The sequence below is a fragment of the Tupaia chinensis genome, unplaced genomic scaffold, assembly GCF_000334495.1.
Source record: "Tupaia chinensis unplaced genomic scaffold, TupChi_1.0 Scaffold000037_2, whole genome shotgun sequence".
Taxonomy (NCBI): domain Eukaryota; kingdom Metazoa; phylum Chordata; class Mammalia; order Scandentia; family Tupaiidae; genus Tupaia; species Tupaia belangeri.
Window position 1 is genome coordinate 472,145 of NW_006159478.1, and position 19,740 is coordinate 491,884.

Consider the following 19,740-nt stretch of genomic DNA (forward strand, 5'->3'; position numbering starts at 1 on the left):
ACAACTCCTGGTTCAGTCAGAAACGGGATCATCATTACATGTTCACTTGGATGTGGGAACTGAGAGTATTTAGGTATTTCCTGGCTCAAAGGAAACTCGGTCTGGGCTGTACCTGCAGTGGGGAACACATCAGCTGCCAACAACACGCACAAGAAAAAGAGTGGAAGAAGCTGAGAAGAAAACCTGAATAGACTCGTAATGGGTGTATATAATATAATTAGAGATGGGCGTATATAATAGTCTAAGACATCTCCTCACTAAAACGCCAGAAATAGAAAATTTTACATGAGACTTTTAATATCATGGAGGGAACAGTACATTATCTTATAAAGTTATTCAAGAAAACCGAAAAAGAGAGAAAGCTGTCCATCTCGTTTTGGAAGGCTAGTGTGATCTTAATTGTAAACACAGACAAGGCAGGGACCAACAGATGGCATAATGGCTACGTTGCTGGATACCCATGGAGCTGACTGCAGTTCACGTACCGGATCTGGTGGCTTAATATTCACACCAGGCACATGAGTGTGCATGCCCAAGATCCTGAGAGGAGAATGGAGAAGAGCTCGCAGCACTACCATCTACCCAGGGGGTGATTTCTAATTTCCTATCTCTCTGTCTCTCCAGCAAGCATATGTGCCCTCTAGCAAAAATCTCTCTAAAGAAAAAACAAACAAAAAAAAGTACATGCGTGCCCAAAATCCCAAAAGGAGAATGGAGGAGAAGGGATTGCAGCATGACCATCCCCCCTGGGAGTTGATTTTTTTGCTTTCTGTCTCTAGAACGCATGTGTCCTAGAGCAAAAATCTCTCTCTAAAATAAATAATAAATAAATAGAATAGTTAAAACGGTGAAAATAAAATAGACAAGGAAAATGAATAAACGAGAACACATTTAACTTAAGAATTCCTTAATAAAGTATTTGCTAACAAAATATAACAATGTATTAAAAATAATATATCATGGGGGCCTGCAGGTGGCATTGTGGTTAAGGGCACTGGACTCCCACATGGTTGAAAGCTGTTGGAATTTCGGACCTGGCAGTTTGCATGCTCACCTTCCTTCTCACTTTCTCTCACACTGTCCCTCTCTGTTCAAATTGAAAAATAAATAAATAAAGTTAATAAAATAATTCCTTAAAATTAAAAAAGTTGTAAAAAATACATTATTATCATGTAATACATAATAATGCAAACTAGGAATAAAAAAATGGTTTAAGAATAGAAATTCTATCCACATAATTCACAGCATTAATATAATACAGGATAACTATCATATGATTATTTCAACAGATGCATCATAAAAAAACAAGGTTCAATAGTATTCATCACAAGCCAGATTAGCAAACTAGAATTGAAAAACCTTTTCTGTTTATTTTTAAAAGAGATTTTTGGTATAGGGCACATGCGCTCACCAGAGGGCGAGAGAGAGACAGAAAGTGAGAAATTCCCCCCTTCCCAGGGGGATGGCCATGCCACAATCCCTTCTCCTCCATTCTCCTCTCAGGATTTTGGGCATGCACGTGTACATGCCTGGTGTGTGTTTCAAGTCACTGGGTTTCAAGTCAACTGAGGGACTTGAACCTCAGTTGAACACATGGGAGTTCAGTGACATAATCTTTAAGCCATCTGCTGGTCCTAGAAAACCTTTTCTTAGTGGGTGAAACGAATTGGTAAAAATAATATTTAGGCGATTACTATACTTAAGAAACTGTAAATGCATCTCCTATAGGATGAGGATATCCCATTTACCTGCAGTTTTTAACACTTCCAGAAGAACCAGTCGAAAGGAGGGGAAAGAAGAAATGAGTTTAGGTATAAGGACAAGGGCAGAAAGAAAACTGCCAGGGCTAGCTGTGGTGGCACAACAGTAATGCGACTCTCTGTGATGCTAAGAGCACACAGGAAGGCTTTGGTCCATGCCCAACGTCTCCCGGTACACAATGGGTGTGGGCCTGCCGGGGCCCTGGCTGGCCGGGGCTGAGTTGTGGCACGAAGACCCTGTTGGGGTTGTTTCTCTCTCGCTCTTTTAGACCTTCCTCTCCTTCTCTCTTTTTCATAGAAGAAATAAAATCACTAAACTTAAAAAGATATATTAAGTTGGGGCCAGCAGGTGGCACAGTGGTTAAGGCACTAGACTCTCAAGAGGCTGACTGCAGTTCAAGTCCTGGACATGGCAATTTGCTTTCTCTCTCTCTCTGTCTCTCTCTGTCTCTCTCTCTCATTCTCTCTCTCTCACTGATGAGCTCACATGACCTACAGCAAATTAAATAATAATAAATAAATTAAATTAAAATAATTCTTTACAAAAAATATATTAAGGAAAAGAGGGCTGGATCCATGACACAGAAATAAAGCTGGGTGCAGAGGAGCCATATCCCACGTGGCTGATCAAGGTACTTTGTCCTGGCCCCAGTGACCTGAAAAACATGGTGGGCAGATGTGTACATGCATGCCTGGGATCCAGACAAAATGGAGAACTGGAGGAAAAAAGACTGTAGCAAGACTAGGCCCCACTGGCATTGCTTCCTACCCCACTTTCCACCTTGGCATGCACACACATGTGCCTTCTGGCATTAAAAAAAGAAAGAAAGGCAAATTGTATTTGCAAATTATTCTTTATCTAGAAAAAAGAATAATCTATTAAGAGACTTCAGCAGTGTTATAGAACCAAGATGAAATATGAAAAAAATCAATAGCATTTCTGCATGCCAGTAATAGACGTCAGAAAAATATTTTTGACAGACTATTTAAAATCTGGATGTCTACTTAAAGAACATCATGCGTAAAATTAAAAAGTTAAGAGAATGGAAGGAGATGTTTTGTAATATCTAAAACTGACAGGAAATTAATATCAAGTATATGTGAAAATTTTTACAAAATATTAATCAAGAGACAGAAGTCCAAATTAAAAAATGAATAAAGAATATGAACAAGCAATTTTAGAAGAGGGATGCTCAAAGGCCAATGAGTATATAAAGTGATAAGAGAATTCCAAATTTAAACACTAAGGTATAAAGTGAAATATCTGAAAGCTAGATAACGTGATGGATGGCAAGGATGAGGTTATTATTAGTGGGAATATAGACCAAAGTATCTGGTGGAGCTTCTGACAGGACTTAGTCAAGGTAAGTGTAATGAATATATTTCCTCTTACCCAGAAATTATCCTCTTGAACATATTTTCACAAATTCTCATTAAATTCCATTATAGGACAATTATGAGAATGTTCAATATGGTAGTGTTTGTGGAGATAGGGAATTAGAAAAAAATCTGGATAGCAATCACTGGAGAACATGGATAGTTTACATGATGGCTATTAACCATGCTGGCAGTTAGAAGAAAGGTAAACATTGGGACCAGCAGTTGGCATAATGGCTATATTGCTGGACTCCCATGTAGTTGACTGTGGTTCAAGTCCTGGACCCGGTGGCTTAAATTTACGCTGGGTGGGTATGTGTACATACCCAAGATCCTGAAAGGAGAATGGAGGAGAAGGGATTCCAGTGTGGCCATCCCCCTTGAGGGGGTGATTTCTCGCTTTCTGTCTCTCTGTCTCTCTCTGGCTTTCTGGCATTTCTCGCTTTCTGTCTCTCTGTCTCTCTCAGATCACGGGCCTTAAAGAAAAAACCTCAAAAAAAAAAAAAAAAAAAAAGAAGAAGCAAGGTGGTGGTGAACATGGAATCATGAGTAAATGTTAAAACATAAAGTTAAACAAAATGAAATAGAAACAGAATGAGATGCATAGCACACTAGCACTTAAGCTTATTTAAATTTCCTATACATAAATGGAGGAGCGAAGAGTGTAAAGATACTATAGGAAAAAACAAAACTAAATCATGAGAGTTGCAGCAGATAGATGGGCACCTGACAATTCACAATATCATTCCCCATTTTCCTTTGTATTTATTTAAAAATTTCCTTATAAAAATACCTTAAAATACATGTACAAAACAATGCATTAAGAAAATACAAACACAAAACAACAGTGTAAGAAATATTGTTCTAGAATATCACATTAGAACGGTTTCCTATGGATCAAAGATGGAAAATTAGAATAGAAAATACATAACTAACTGAAATAAGAATTACTTTATGTGAACCAGTGATGACAATACGCCATGAACTGAGGAGTATGATTAAATCTACTTTTTCACTATGTAAAAGACCCATTAAAAAAAGAAACAATTTTTTTTAACTAGAAGGATCTGATTTAGACTGTGAAGATAAAAGAACTATAAAAATAATTATCTAATCATTAGAATTCAGAAAACAATTGAATAGCTGCTCCAAGTAACCAACTCACCATACATAACTATAGAAATGAATCAGAAATAAGTAATGTCACTTATCTTTTCAAGAGAAGTCATTTCTGACAATAATATTCATCACGGAAAACTAGCAAAATCACTACGCTGCTAACCACAAATTAAGAAGAAAAAATAGACTCTGAGCACTTGCATGCATTCTAAAAGAATAAAGAAAAATAGAACAAAGGAAAAGAATTCCTGCACTAGAGACTGTACACTGTTTTACTTGGCTCACCCAGAAGTAAAAGTGGTTTTACTGCAAAGGCAAAATTTAATGCTGATAGTGAAAAATCAGGATTTTTCAAATCCGTACTTCCTTTTTTTTTTTTTTTTTGGCAAAAAACAAAATTTGATTGTTATGGCTTCTCATTCTCACCTATTAGCAAGGATCCTAGAGCTGAACGGGCGTACCCCATTCATGGGCCACATACTTTCCTGTACTTGCCAGATGGTCAAGCAACATTATTTAAAGTACATTTTTTTGGGGTTGATACCCTTCATATCTCACTCAAAATTTCACCAAAGTATGGTCAGAAGTTTTCTTGTTGTGTAAGCATATAAACAGTCATGGGAGGCATGAACAGAATATGCTAAGTAGAAGGATATGTGAAGTAAGAATAAATACTTGGAAAGTCATGAAATAATGGAGAGAGACTTGGTATTCAGAAGAAATAATACTATGAATATATGAAATTACAATATAGATTTTTGAAGTGTAAAGAATAAGCCCCAACATGGTTAAAGGAGCTAATTAATGAATATGTTAAATAGAAAACAGTACTGTGAATAAACAGTAGTTTTTGTTTAACTTTTTCCTTTTTTTAAAATTTACCAGAGGACATGAGTACTCACTACAGAGAGACAGGATTTGGGGCAAGCATGCACAGGGATCTGGTGTGTTTTTCAAGTCACCAGATTCAGGATTCAAACCTCACAGCTGGTTCTGTGGGATCCAACTGCCTAAACATGACGTGACTGGCCCAATTCAACTTTTTTTCAAGTTAAATTCTGTTGACTGAGCTGTGCTCACAGGTTTGTTAGAAGCTTCTTTGCTTATTCTTCATTTTTCCTTCTTAGTTGGTTTGCATTCTTCTATAATGCTATATCATTTTAAAATTAACTGTGTTATAAGCAAAGTCAGATAGTTTCTGTCAAGATGATATTGGTACATACAAATTTCTTTCTGAATAGTAATAAAAGTGGCTGTAAGTTCACTTAGACAGGGGCAGTGATAAAAATTAAGTAAATTTACATTCTGGCCATCCTGAAGACTAAAATGAAATAAGTTATGAGGCTATGATGATTACTTACCGTGAGAGTCTTAACTTCTAAAGATCTTGTCTGTAAACCATAAAGCCTTCAACGTTTACTTCCCACATGCAGAAACTGACATCTTCAATGTACATCTACAAAAGAAGCACAAGAGGGTACCATAGATTTGAGTGTATACATATTATTTGTTTTAAATATATAAGTAAATATTGAAATTATTTTTCATTTTTTTAATAACTCTGGACAAAGGGAGGTGTGCATTATAGGACATATTTAATACAAACAAATAGCAAAACTATTGTGAATCAGAAGTTTTAGCAGAACACATATTTTGATCCAAGTCACAAAGCTGAGTACTTTCTCTACTACTAATTTTACCTGGAAACCTGGTTTCTATGCAAATTTTAAAATAAATATAATTTTGAATCCAGTGATTCTGAAATCCTGCATGAACACAGCCTCATATTAGAAAATACTTTCTTTGTTCAAAATTACTACAAAACCTGGAGCAGGTGGCATAGCGGTAAGATGCTGGATTCTCACGTGGCCAACTATGGTTAAATTCTGGACCTAGTGTCTTGAAACTCACACTGGGCATATGTGTATATGTGCCCAAAATCCTGAGACAAGAACAGAGGAGACTGGATTGTGGCATGGCCATTCCCCCTGAGAGATGATTTCTCACTTTCTGTCTCTCTATCTCTCCAGTGAGCACAACCTAATAGCAAAAATCTCCCTCTCAAAAAATATTATTACAAAACCATATTGTTGATTACATTTCAGCTGTCTATAAAGACAAAAACTAAAAGTCAACTAGTTCAATATTCTGTCCTCATATAGGACTCAAAATTCTATTCTCTCAAACTTCTGAATAAGGACTTTACGTCTACCTTGTAAAACTTAGTAGAAAAAGCTTATTTCTTTGTTTTCGAGTTTGATATAGGGAATGTGTGCTCACTGGAGAGAGATGAGGGTATGGGGGTGAGGAGGGGAAGTTAGAAATCACTACTCAGAGGGGATGGCCACTCCACAGTCCCCTCTCTTCCATTCTCCTTTCTGGATTTTTGGGCATGCATGCACATATGCTTGGCATGTTTTCAAGTCCCTAGGTCGGAGACTTGAACTGTGCAGTTGGCCATGGAGGATCCAGCCACCTTAACCTCTGCATCACCTGCTGGCCTTAAAAGGCCTTTTTTGAGAAGGCCTTTTAAAAATTCCTTTCATAAGAGAGAGAGAGAGACAAAGAAAGAGACCCCCAGCAGAGTTGAGCTATAATCCTTTCAGTCTTTCCTCAGCCAGCCAGCTAGCATTACGGGCAGGTGCTTGTGCACCCATCATGGACAGGATAAATTAGAACTGAAATCTCATTTTCCATATTTTTTTCCAGCACTGCAGAGTACCATAGCAGGACTAGCATTTTTTTTTTTAAGGGAGATTTTTTGCTATAGGGCACATGTGCTCACCAAGAGATAGAGACAGAAAGTTAGAAATCAATCCCCAGGGGGTATGGCCAAGCTGTAATCCCTTCTCTATTCTCCTCTTAGGATTTAAGATTTTGGGTAGATACACACATGCACCCTGTGTGAATTTTAAGCCACCGGGTCCAGGACTCAAACTGTGATCAACTATACGGGGCTCAGTGACATAATCATTATGCTATCTGCTGGTCTTTACCAGACAGTCTTCTAAGAGAAACTGACTAACAGACGAATGTCCTGAGAAAATGTTCTCATCCTAAAGAACTTGTTTCTGATAACCTTAATAATACATTCAGGAAAATAAGATTTAGAATACCTTTAAGTATGTTTTTGTGAATACTATGATTTTCAAGCCAAACATAAATGAATTTTAAATTAGCAACATCACTACTCCTTTCGGTCATTAGTATAGTTCCCTGCTCTTCAGTTGAAGCTTCACATTAAAAACACTTGGGACACTTTTAAACTATATTAGGATTTAGTTTATTCCTTAGATATTCTGATTTAATTAGTAAGAGCTGGAGTCAGGTTATTTTAAAAAACATTAAATTTTTTTCTCTTCTGGTTGAGAAACAATCTCACTGCAACCATTTGGCTTAGTTTCTGCATTGTCCTAAGACATTCACTTCCAAAAAGTACGGTCTACAGATTATAAAAAGTACTGAGACACTTGATAATCTACTGAATATTTAAAGTGACTTCAACTCTTTCATGACACATAAAAATATAAATATACTTCAACAGCCAGGTAATATCTTAAATTACAGGGATTCAAGCATGATGCAATTGGTAGTTGTAGTAAAACTCAAACTACAATGCAATTAAGGGCCAATGGTAGGTCTTTTTTTTTTTTTGTAAAGAATTGTTTATTTAATCTTATTTATTATCATTATTTTTAAATTTGCTATAGGGCACATGTACCCACCAGTGAGACACACACACACACACACACACACACACACATGCACCACAGAGAGAAAGCAAGCTGCTAGGTCTGGCACTCAAACTGCAGTTGGCCATGCGGGAGTCTAGCGTCACAACCACCAAGCTGGCCTCCAACAACAGGTCTTTAAAAAGTGGAATACCAGGTACCATGCCTAAAGTCTCTGATTTAGAAGGACTAAGCCGAGATCGCAGGTTCTGTTTCATGCAGGCATCAGTGGTGATTAAAATGCAGGACCAGACTCTGGAATACAGTGCTCTACGCACTTAAGAACACTGTATTACTAGATTATCATTATTAGCATTTATAAAGCACTTCTTGGGTTTTATTCTAAGATTATACCTCTTTTATTGAAGAATGATTTATTTAAATTTATTATTATTATTATTTTTTAATTTGACAGAGGGGGACAGAGACAGAGAGAGACACAGAGAGAGAGAAAGTGAGAAAGCAAGCCACCAGTCCTGCACCTCACCCACCACACCACCTGCCAGTCCCCTAAGATTAAACTTCTAATCTTGAAAGACAGTCCTCAGACTCACTGTTTTAGGAAAGAATTTTGAAGATAAAGTAAATAGGACTACAGCAACAAATTGATGTAGATAAACTAAAATAATGTGTATGGATTATATGTATTTTTAAGCTTTGCTATCCTATGTAAATCATAAGTAAATAATAAATGTAAAATGTAGGTAGACAATAAATAAGATACTTGGGCAAAAAAGACGAAACTAGGTTCCATTCTATAAACAAAATTTCACTTTTTTTCTTTCTTTTCGGCCTTAACTTAGTGGTGGTGAGGGCGGGGCAGTAAAGCACCTCTAGCGTTAATCTCTTTGTTTAAATACAAATCAAAATTTTTTTGAAGAAAATGTCTTGAATCATGTCCCTCAAGAACATATTTATACTACCATAAGTACTAAAAATATCATAAAATAGGCTGTTAACATTTTAGTTTTGAAAATTCTTATAAATAGGTCCAGAAATAATTTGCAATAAAAATAATATATTCATAGACACATAACCTTCAAAACCATTTCTGAAAATATTCTAATAAACAGAGGTAAGTATCTGAGTCTGCTATAAATAATGATAGTAACCTCAATTACTCCTAAACTTGAAAAAAAGCTATATTTTAACTCTTACTTTTCTAACCTAGAGAGCTACTAATAACGTATTCTTTTTGCTCTCTCTCTCTGGGCTTGGACCTAGTTGGCCGCAGTATGGCTAATCGCACCAAGAAGGTCAGCATCTTCGGTAAATAAGGGACCCCCTATGGTGTCTCCCTCCGGAAAATGGTGAAGAAAATTGAAATCAGCAGGCACACCAAGTACACCTGCTCCTTCTGTGGCAAAACTAAGATGAAGAGACGGGCTTTGGGGATCTGGCACTGTGGTTTCTGCATGAACACGGTAGCTGGTGGTGCCTGGACTTACACCACCACTTCGGCTGTCACAGTGAAGTCTGCCATCAGAAGACTGAAGGAATTGAAAGCGTAAAGTCTGCGATCAGAAGACTGAAGGAATTGAAAGACCAGTAGAAGTTCCACAGACATTTGGAATATCAATAGGCTACAATAAATGGATAAATTTATGTAAAAAAAATTAAAAATAAAAAACAATAAAGCATTGTTTTTACATGTATTTTCTGCTAAAGAGGTCAGGTTTTCTGTATGTTAAAATTGATCACCATTTATGACTAAAGTTGATTTTTTTTCCTCTACATATTTTAGGTGCTCGCTTCGGCAGCACATATACTAAAATTGGAATGATACATATTTTAGTATGAACCAATAACACTCTTAAATAACATGCACTATTCTACATCATAAAATAATTAAATCCATCATATTACTCTTTAATGATTACAAACACAAGTTCTTAGCCATTGTTAAATATCACCAATATTTGTCATATAAGTTGCTAAAACTGTTTCCTTGTTTTTAAAAACAGTATTTTTCTTTTCTTTTCTTTCTTTCTTTTTCTTTTTCTTCTTTTTTTTTTGGGGGGGGGGAGGTTTTTGCTATAGGGCACGTGCGCTTGCCAGAAAGAAAGAGAGAGAGAGAGAGAGAGACAGAAAGCAAGAAATCACTCCCCCTAGGGGGGATGGCCACGCCGCAATCCCTTCTCCTCCATTCTCCTCTCGGTATCTTGGACACGCATACACACACGGCTGGCATGATTTCAAGCCACCGGCCTGAGAAACGAAACACGGTCGACTACATGGGAGTCCAGTGACATAGCCATTATACCAACTGCTGGTCCCTAAACACAGTACTAACAGTTAACATTTACTGAGTTCTAAATTCTAAGAAGGATGATTAACTTAATTCTCATGACAATCTTAAGAAGTGATATTGCCATTAATACATCTTACAGAAAAGGAAACTGAAGAACAGACAGATCAAGGAGCATGCCTAGGGTTTCATAACTAATAACTGGCATAACAGAACAGGGTTTCAAACTCCAGTTGCCCACAACTCACTATACTATTCCTTGGGGGGTCTCATGCAATACGCTAAAATCACCAACAGTTTGGAAAACCTCATTAATATATCTCGGTATCAATTTCGGAATTGGAGCTCCAACTCTTTTGCAAGGTCTGTCAGATTTTCTATCTGCAAAGAGAATGCCATGGTGTTTCATTTCCAACTTTTCTTTTCTCTTACAAAAGAGAAGATTTCTAAGCCTCTCTTCTCTTCTATGTACATTACGTTATTTCTGTACAATTAAATAATAAAGCCTCCGTGGCATTAAGAGTTTTTCTTAAAACCCTTAGCTTTGCGTCTGGATGCAATGTTCTATGTGCCTAATCACATTAAGATCTATTAAGTATGGTTTAACATTGGAAAATACATTTGCAGTTTTAACACATTTTCAGTTATCTTATGAAAAATTTGGTCATCTTAAAATATTACTGCACTCCCAGTTTTAAAATATGGCAATTTATACAGGAAGAAAATACAATTTTTACTTCCCCAGGTTACCAGATTTTATTCAAACAAATTTTATAGGGATTGTTTTTATAGTGTTAGTAGTATGCAGCTTTAATAGCCCTCAAGATCTCATCTCTCCTGATTTGATAGGTGACCTTAAAAAAATTCTAATTCACAAATTTCATACACAGTTGAATGCAAACAGATCATAATAAGAAATTACAAAATAAACCTTCACAGTCTTCTATTTCAACAGAAACCAAACATTCAAAGAATTAAATATATTTTTAGCCTATGTTTGCTTTATAAAAGATTTCAAATTTCCTCAGTACAAGAGTCCTAATCATGCAATCCATGGAAGATTTGTTTTCCCAACTGTTTTTATCACAGAATAATTTTAGCCTGAGCATATTTATGCCATTGCTTAGTACCAGTTAAGACCATTATGAGGTTTATTCCAGATAACTCTTAGTGAATACTGTATTGCTTTTATTTGTAGTTTTAATGTAAACTACTAGATTTTTGAGGCAAAGAGCACAAGAGTTGCTCATTGGGTTTGTCCAAGTCACGTTCAAAATCAAAGCTAATTAATTCTAAATCCCTTCCACCAAATTAAGCACTGTCTTTAGCCCTCTCGCAACCTGTTCAGTTCAGTAAGAAGCTACACTAAAGTACAAGAAAGATGAAGCTCTTTCTCTGAAATTTGTTAACAACCAGTCTATGCAATTTACTAATAGGGAATAAAATATTTTTATTAAGGAAAGAAAAAAAAGGCAATTTTTTTTTAGTTTTTATTTATTTATTTATTTTTTTTTGCTATAGGGCACGTGCGCGCGCCAGACACAGAGAGAGAGAGACAGAGAGACAGAAAGCGAGAAATCACCCCCCAGGGGGGATGGCCACGCCGCAATCCCTTCTCCTCCATTCTCCTCTCAGGATCTTGGGCACGCACGCACATGCACCTGGCGTGAGTTTAAGCCACTGGGTCCATGATGCAAACTGCTGTCAACTATGTGGGAGTCCAGCGACATAGCCATTACCCTAACTGCTGGTCCCAAGTCAATTTTTTTCCTCATTTTCCCACTAGCATTTTCTAAAAATTCCATTTAGCCAAAATATTAGGTAATGAGGTATGGTATAAGGTAATGACATATTTTTCTTTGCAAAAATGTGTCATGACTTTCCTGACAATTCAATAGCATATCTCTTTAGCCGAAATAAAAATCAATCAGGTTTTGGGGCAGGTAGAGCAGTGGTTAAGACGCTGAACTCCCATATTGCCAACCACAGTTCAAGTCCCAGACTTGACGGCTTGCTTCTTCTCTGTCTTCCCCACCCTCTACCATTGAGCACATGTGTCTTACAGCAAAACTGTGATGATAATAACAATAAATATAAATGAATAAATTATTAACAATATTAATCTGCTATTGACAGCCCACCTTTATTAAATCCATTACTTGGGGAATATTAGTGATTTTTGTTTACCCTCAAACACCTTGAGAACTTTTTCAGAGAGAAAGAATTACAACATTTTGCCAAATATGGTATCAAGAACATGAATGCTAACATTCTGGCAATAAGGAATTTAACTTAAGCTGTTTAAAAAAAAATTTTTAAGGTTTTTACCATAGGGCATGTGTGCTTGGCAGAGAGGGAAAGTGAGAAATCACCCCACAATGGGGGACGGTCAGGCTATAATCCTTTCTTCTCTATTCTCCTACTGGGATTTTGGGCATGCATGCACACATGCCCACCAGATCCAGAATTTGAACTGCAATTGGCCATGTAGGAGTCCAGTGCCTGAACCATGCCACCTATTGGACCCTTTAGCTTGTTATCTTATTGGCTGGTTCACAGATAGACAATTAATGAGCTAATAAGGTTAAGACCCTGGGAACCAGCAGTTAGCGTAATGGCTATGTCACTGGACTCCCATGTAGTCGACCACAGTTCATGTCCCAGACCCGGTGGCTTAAAACTCACACGGGGTGCATGTGCGTGCGTGCACAAGATCCCGAGAGGAGAATGGAGGAGAAGGGATTGCGGCGTGACCATCCCCCTGGGGGGTGATTTCTCGCTTTCTGTCTCTATGTCTCTCTCTGTCTGGCGAGCGCATGCGCCCTATAGCAAAAAAACTTCTCCAAAAAAAAAAAAAAAAGACCCTGTGAACAGCAGTTCATTCATCACTCTAATTCAATAGTTTCTCTCTGGCCTCAAATAAAAGTCTTGAAAAACCACTATGGATTGCAAACTCAAGGTTTAGAAAATAGTGAAAGATTTTAAATAGTCAACCAAAACTGATCAATAGTAATTCATACATCTTAACTTATCATAATCATTTATTTTTCCACGCTTACTAGCATCTTTTTTTTTTTTAAAGAGAGAAGTATTTTGCTATAGGGCATGTGCACTCGCTGGAGAGACAGAAACAGACAGAAGACAGAAAGAGAGAAATTATCCCCCAGGGGAATGGCCACATCACAATCCCTTCTCCTCCATTCTCCCCTGAGGATCTTGCGCATGCACCCATACACACCCCGCATGAGTTTCAAGCTGCTGGGTCTGGCCTTGAACTGTGGTCAACAATGTGGGAGTTCAGCAATGTAACCATTATGCAATCTGTTGGTCCCATCTCACTGGCATCTCTTAAGAACTTCCTCTTGGGGTCTGCAGGTGGCATGGTAATTGGGGCACTAGATTCCTACATGGCCAAACATGGTTCAAGTCCCAGACCTGGCAGCTTGCTTTCTTAATTTCTCTCTTTCTCTCTCTTGTGAGCATATATGCCCTGTAGCAAACAGGAAAAAAAAAAGAAGAAGAAGATAATGATAAATAAAATTAAATAAATAATTCCTAAAAACAAAGAGAACTTTCTCTGCAGTAATGTTATAGAAATACTCATAAAACTATTTTACTTTTGGAAATTATACACACATATGACCTTGTTGTCTACGTCCATCCAAATGTTGGCATCTTTAGAAGTTTATGACTAGGATTATGTTTATGCTATCTTCAACATAATTTTTCAGGTTCTGTTTGTTGCTGTTCTAAGTCCTGATTGAGGGGTCTCTCCTACACACCGCTCGTAGTAGGTCCTTCCTCACTGGTACCAACAGAGCGCAGCTGAAATCCCAGGTTTACTTTCCTAGAGCAGCAGCCTTTACGTTCACAGCTTCCTTAAGAAGTCTCTACTTCTGACCATCACCTCCATCTTCTCAAACATCATGTTCTTTTTCTCTCATTGTAATGACTAACAAGAGTTGCCTACAGTCCAGAATGCTAGAAATTAAGTACCTTTCAAAGCTAGACTGGAGAAGAAAAAAGAAGAGAAAAAGAAGAGCAACAGTAACTACTGTGGATTTCAACACGACCCAAAAAACAGATGAAATTACGGGTCAGAATCAGGGATAACAAAGAGGAATTCAAGCATCAGAAAGTATAAATAAACTGGGAACCAGCAGTTAGCGTAATGGCTATGTCGCTGGACTCCCACGTAGTCGACCGTGGTTTGCGTCCCGCTCCTGGTGGCTTAAAACTCATGCAGGGCATGTATGCGTGCTTGCCCAAGATCCCGAGAGGAGAATGGAGGAGAAAGGATTGCGGTGTGACCATCCCCCCTGGGGGGGGTGATTTCTCGCTTTCTGTCTTTCTGTCTCTGTCTGTCTGGCGAGCGCACGTGCCCTATAGCGAAAACCTCTCCAAAAAAAAAAAAAAAAAAAAGAAAGAAGAAGAAAGTATACATAAACTAACTTTGAACCAAGGTAACTTGGAAGATCTCTTTCAATTCCATGATTTGATGACTGTGATTAGTAATTACTAGAAATTATGTTAGCAAACAAGATGTTTTGACAAAGGCATTCAAATTAAACACCAAAGTTACACTGTCCCATTTTAGAGGCAGAAAAAAGAAATTTACAAGTATTTAAGAAGAAATGATGAATTTTTAAAATTTAAAAGCAGCATGTCAAAATATAGGCATCAGTAATACTAGTCAGTGACCAAACCTAACATACATTTAAGAAAACCCAAACTTGTGACCAGCAGTTCATGTAATGGCTATGTTGCTGGACTCCCATGTAGTCAATCATGGTTCAAGTCCCGGACCCAGTGGCTTAAACTCATGCCAGGCGCATGTGCATGCATGCCCAAGATCCTGAGAAGAGTGAAGAGAATGGAGGAGAAGGATTGCTTTGTGGCCTCCCCCCTCCCCCCAGGGGTGATTTCTCGCTTTCTGTCTCTCTTTCTCTGCCTTTCTGGTGAGCGCACGCACACTATAGCAAAAACCTATCCAAAACAAAAGAAAGTTAAAATAAAGAAAATATTATAAACTGGTAGTAGGCTAATATGACAAATAAAAACAAAACAAACAAGACACCAAATAAAAATATGTTGAAGAAGTAGGATTTAGCTCAACAAAAATGTTACATTGAGACACCAAATAAAAAACTGTAGAAGAATTAGGATTTAGCTCAACAAAAATGTTACATTGATAATGAAATAGAAAATAGGTCCATGACCCTGAGCAAAAGGGAGGGAGAGGGATAAAAGGGGAAGAGGGAAAGAACCGTTGTTTTTGTAAGCAAAAATGAGAAGGTCCTAAAGAAGGTTCATGTGTTTTCAGGTACTTTAAGATAACATCTTTGGGCACTGGACACATAAGACACCATGATTTCAATTTTAGGGACCAATAGATAAGGTAGTGGTTACATTGCTGAACTTCCACATAGTCAACCACAGTTCAAGTCCCAGACCCAGCGACTTGAAATGCCAGGAACATGTGCGTGCGTGCCCAAAATCCCAAGAGGAGAATGGAGAAGAGATTGGTGTGGCCATCCCCTTGTGGGGTGATCTCTTGCTTTCTGTCTCTCTGACTCTGTCTCTCCAGCAAGCACATATACCCGATAGCAAAAATGTGTCAAAAAATGATTAAGCTATCATAAATTTACTTGAATTCCTAAAAACAAATACAGATTTAGATTATAAACCATAAAGTTTTATTTACATGGAGGTAGCAAAGATAATAAAAGTTCTGAAACTTATTCCACTGCATTGAATTGAATAAATAACTAGGGTGTGTTGGAGCTACAGCAGAAAATACTAACTCAGAATTCATAAAAAGCCTTCTCAGAAGACATTTTCTGCAGAAAAACAAAAGACGGGAACCAGCAGTTAGCGTAATGGCTATGTCGCTGGACTCCCATGTAGTCGACAGTGGTTCGCGTCCCGGACCCAGTGGCTTAAAACTCATGCCGGGCGCATGTGCGTGCGTGCCCAAGATCCTGAGAGGAGAATGGAGGAGAAGGGATTGCGGTGTGACTATCCCCCCTGGGGGGTGATTTCTCGCTTTCTGTCTCTGTGTCTCTGTCTGGCGAGCACATGTGCCCTATAGCAAAAATCTCTCCCCCCAAAAAAGAAAGAAAAACAAAAGACGATCATGTAAGTTAAAAAAATTAGTAAGAATGGGATATTAAATAATACTTGTTAATTAAGAATAATTAGAAAACAGGAAAGATACAGCTGAATTAACCTATAGAAAAATTTTAAATATAATTTTAAAGTATGTGCATATATAGAGAGCAGTAGATGGCATAATGGTTATTTTGCTGGACTCCCACATAGTCAACTGCAGTTCAAGTCCCAGACCTGGTGACTTTAAACTCATGCCAGGCACATGTGCATCCATGTCCATAATTTCAAGAGAAGAATGGAGGAGAGGGGACTCGAATGTGGCCATCGCCCCTGTCAGGTAGTTTCTCACTTTCTGTCTGTTTCTCTCTTACTGTCCAGCAAGTGCACATGCCCTATGGCAAAAACTTCTCCCAAATAAAAGAAAAAAAAATGTATGTACATGTTGCCTAAAAATTGCTCTCTTGTGGATATATTTTTTAAAGGAGCAACTTCAAAAACACAGCTATAGATGACTAAAATTAGCATATAAACTGCTTATATGCAAAGATCAAATTTATGATGTAAAATTTTTAAAGTGTTCTATATACTGTAAACATCCTCTTTCCAATATTTATGACATTGATAATATGAAGCATAGTCTATTTATATAATGTAGACTTCAGCCAAAGCTACTTTTGAAACTGTCAAAAAAGAAAAACAAAACTACAAAATGAAGAATCTTCAATAACAGAAATAAATCTGCAAGGGACAAGACTTCAGCTAGCAAAAGTGCCAAAAAGCAACAAGTGGTTGGATCTTGAAAAATTATTATGAATAAATTATAAAAGAAAGGAATGTAGAAAAAAATTTCCTACATAGCCCAAACAAATTCTACCATGATTTGTAGGAGGCTCACGCACATGTACACCATGTACACACATGCAAATATTTACAGCATAGAGGTATCAGAATTCTGTGCAAAGACGTGGAGAAGACCCCACCATGTCAATATACAGAAAGAATAACATGAGAGGTGGGGGGGGGGCATCAGGTGGTATAGTACTTAAGGTGCTGGACTCCCACATAACACCACGGTTCGAGTGCCAGACCTGGCAGTTTGAAAATCAACAGGCATGTGTGCATGTGTGTCCAAAATCCCAGGAAGAAGGAATTGCAACAAGGCAATCCCCCCTGGGGGTTGATTCTCACTTTCCCTCTCACTGTCTCTGTCTGGCAAGTGTATGTGCCCTATAGAAAAAAAAAACAACCAAACAAAAATCTTTAGGGGCCAGCAGATGGTGTAGTATTTCTGTCACTAGACCCCACACAGTCAATGGCGGCTTAAGTCCCAACCAGGTGGCTTGAAACATCATACTGGGCATTATGTGTGTGTACATGCCCAAGATGCCAGGAGGAGAATGGAGGAGAAGGAATTGTAGCATGGCCAAACTCCTTTGGGGGGTGATTTCTCATTTTCTCTCACCTCTCTCTGTCTCCCTCCCTCTTTGGCAAGTACATGTGCCCAAAGGCAAAAACCCCTTAAGAAAAACCTTAAAAAAAATGAGCAGATAAAATATGCTCAGAAGTATAGGCATATCATATCGGTAACAATGAACAAGGAGACAGGTTAATGAAACCACAGCATTAACATAGCTAGCACTTAGGGGAAAACACAAAGTTCTGATTTTTCTCTAGATTTCTGGTTCAGGCATTCATAACAGAAAAAAAAATTCATAAGGAATTCTGTGAACCAGCAATAATGCTGGATTTTATCACATCTAAAGAGAACAATATATCAAATCCTACCAGGAACAGTTGAAGATTATGCCAACCTAAGAAATAAAGGAAGAGTTGTGATTTAAAAAAAAATAACATTGTCACAAGAATAAATTCCTTATTAGCAAAAAGAAATGTCTGGATTAAACAAATTACCTATAGGAATGAACAAAGAAAGGAGTCACTATTTTTTAAATAATAGGTAATTAGGAAATTAGAAAGTGATCTAAATATGAGTATGTGTGACATGAAGAGAGTCTGAGTTAGTCCTGTCAAGTTTTTTTGTTTATTTGGGAGAGGAGACATACAAAAAGTAAATGGAGTATTATTTTAGATTTCATAGGTGACAATTCAAAAGTTATACACAAAAATGTTAAGTATTTCTAGTAACTTGCTCAACCTTCTCTGTATAATGAACTAAAGTGCCTATGCACACACACACACACACACAACAGGTCAAAAGTTTAAAGGAAAATATCAACTATTTCGTTTTATATGAGTTATTTAAGTCTGATACCATCTCTCACATATACAAGACTACTTCAGAAAGGTTGTGGACAAATAGAATTAAAGTTCAAGTTTATTTTGGTGCAAAAAATTTTGAAATCCATGCATTTTTTTTTTATAATACACATTCTCCATAAACATTTTTTAGCAACCTCCACGCCCTCTAAGTAGCTTCCAATGCTACTTAAAATTAATCAAATATTAAATGTTCCCTATGTTGTCACCACTTCAATGTTATCATTTTCAGTGATTCCTTAGCACTGAAAATAATAGCTACAAATACTGTCGCAGAAATATAGACACAATAATAAAATGCGTCCCTTATATTTTATATACATACACATTTATATATATGTGTATATTATATATGTGTGTATATTATATAATTATACACACACACACACACACACACATAATTATAACTAGGTACAGAAAACTGTAAACCAATATGTGAAAGTAAAACAGCATGCAGGATTCATGTTCAGTAAAAACTAAATATAAAATGAAAACATCTACCCATTGGCTGGTTGTAATAGAAAACTTCTACCTATTATCAAATTAAGCAAAGATAAAGTGAAATATTCAGTTCATACATAAAGAAAATAATAAACATGAATTATCTAAAAGTGTCCATATTTAGGCAAATATGGGATTTTGTTCCTATATTTGGGTAAGCCAGGTGAATCTGTCCTTTTTATTGCTAAAAAGATTAACTATTGGAAACTTTACATGGCTCAAAGTAAAAGAACTAGCACTAACATATTTAATTCATCTAATTCTATGAAACACTATAAATGAAGGAATAATGTTTATTTTCCAAAATATGTAATTCAAATAACATGTCTACCACATAAAAATGATGAAAGAGAAATAAACAGCAGTGATTTCTGTGGCTTCCAAATTATGAAATTAAGAAATTTTTTTTAGCAGACTTGAACACACATATACAGAATGTTAGGTAAAAATCATCATCCTTTTATTCTATTTTGACTTGGATAAAGAATAGATATGCAAAAGAGGAAAGTTACATATGATAGCAAATTCACATTGGACAAAAAGCAAGCCAATGAAATCCCTTATGGTAGCTATAATAGGTTTATAAATATTTTGGTCAAAGTATGGTAATGTGTAA

General features: G+C 37.0%; 1 long non-coding RNA gene across 1 annotated transcript in view; it reads right to left on the reverse strand.

The window, feature by feature from the left end:
* LOC106734961 (uncharacterized) overlaps positions 1–19,740 on the reverse strand; it is a 138,737-nt gene that overhangs the window by 35,993 nt on the left and 83,004 nt on the right. Inside the window, exon 2 of the long non-coding RNA XR_001370431.2 lies at positions 5,618–5,712. This is a non-coding gene — a long non-coding RNA (uncharacterized LOC106734961). The remainder of the gene's footprint in view (positions 1–5,617; positions 5,713–19,740) is intronic.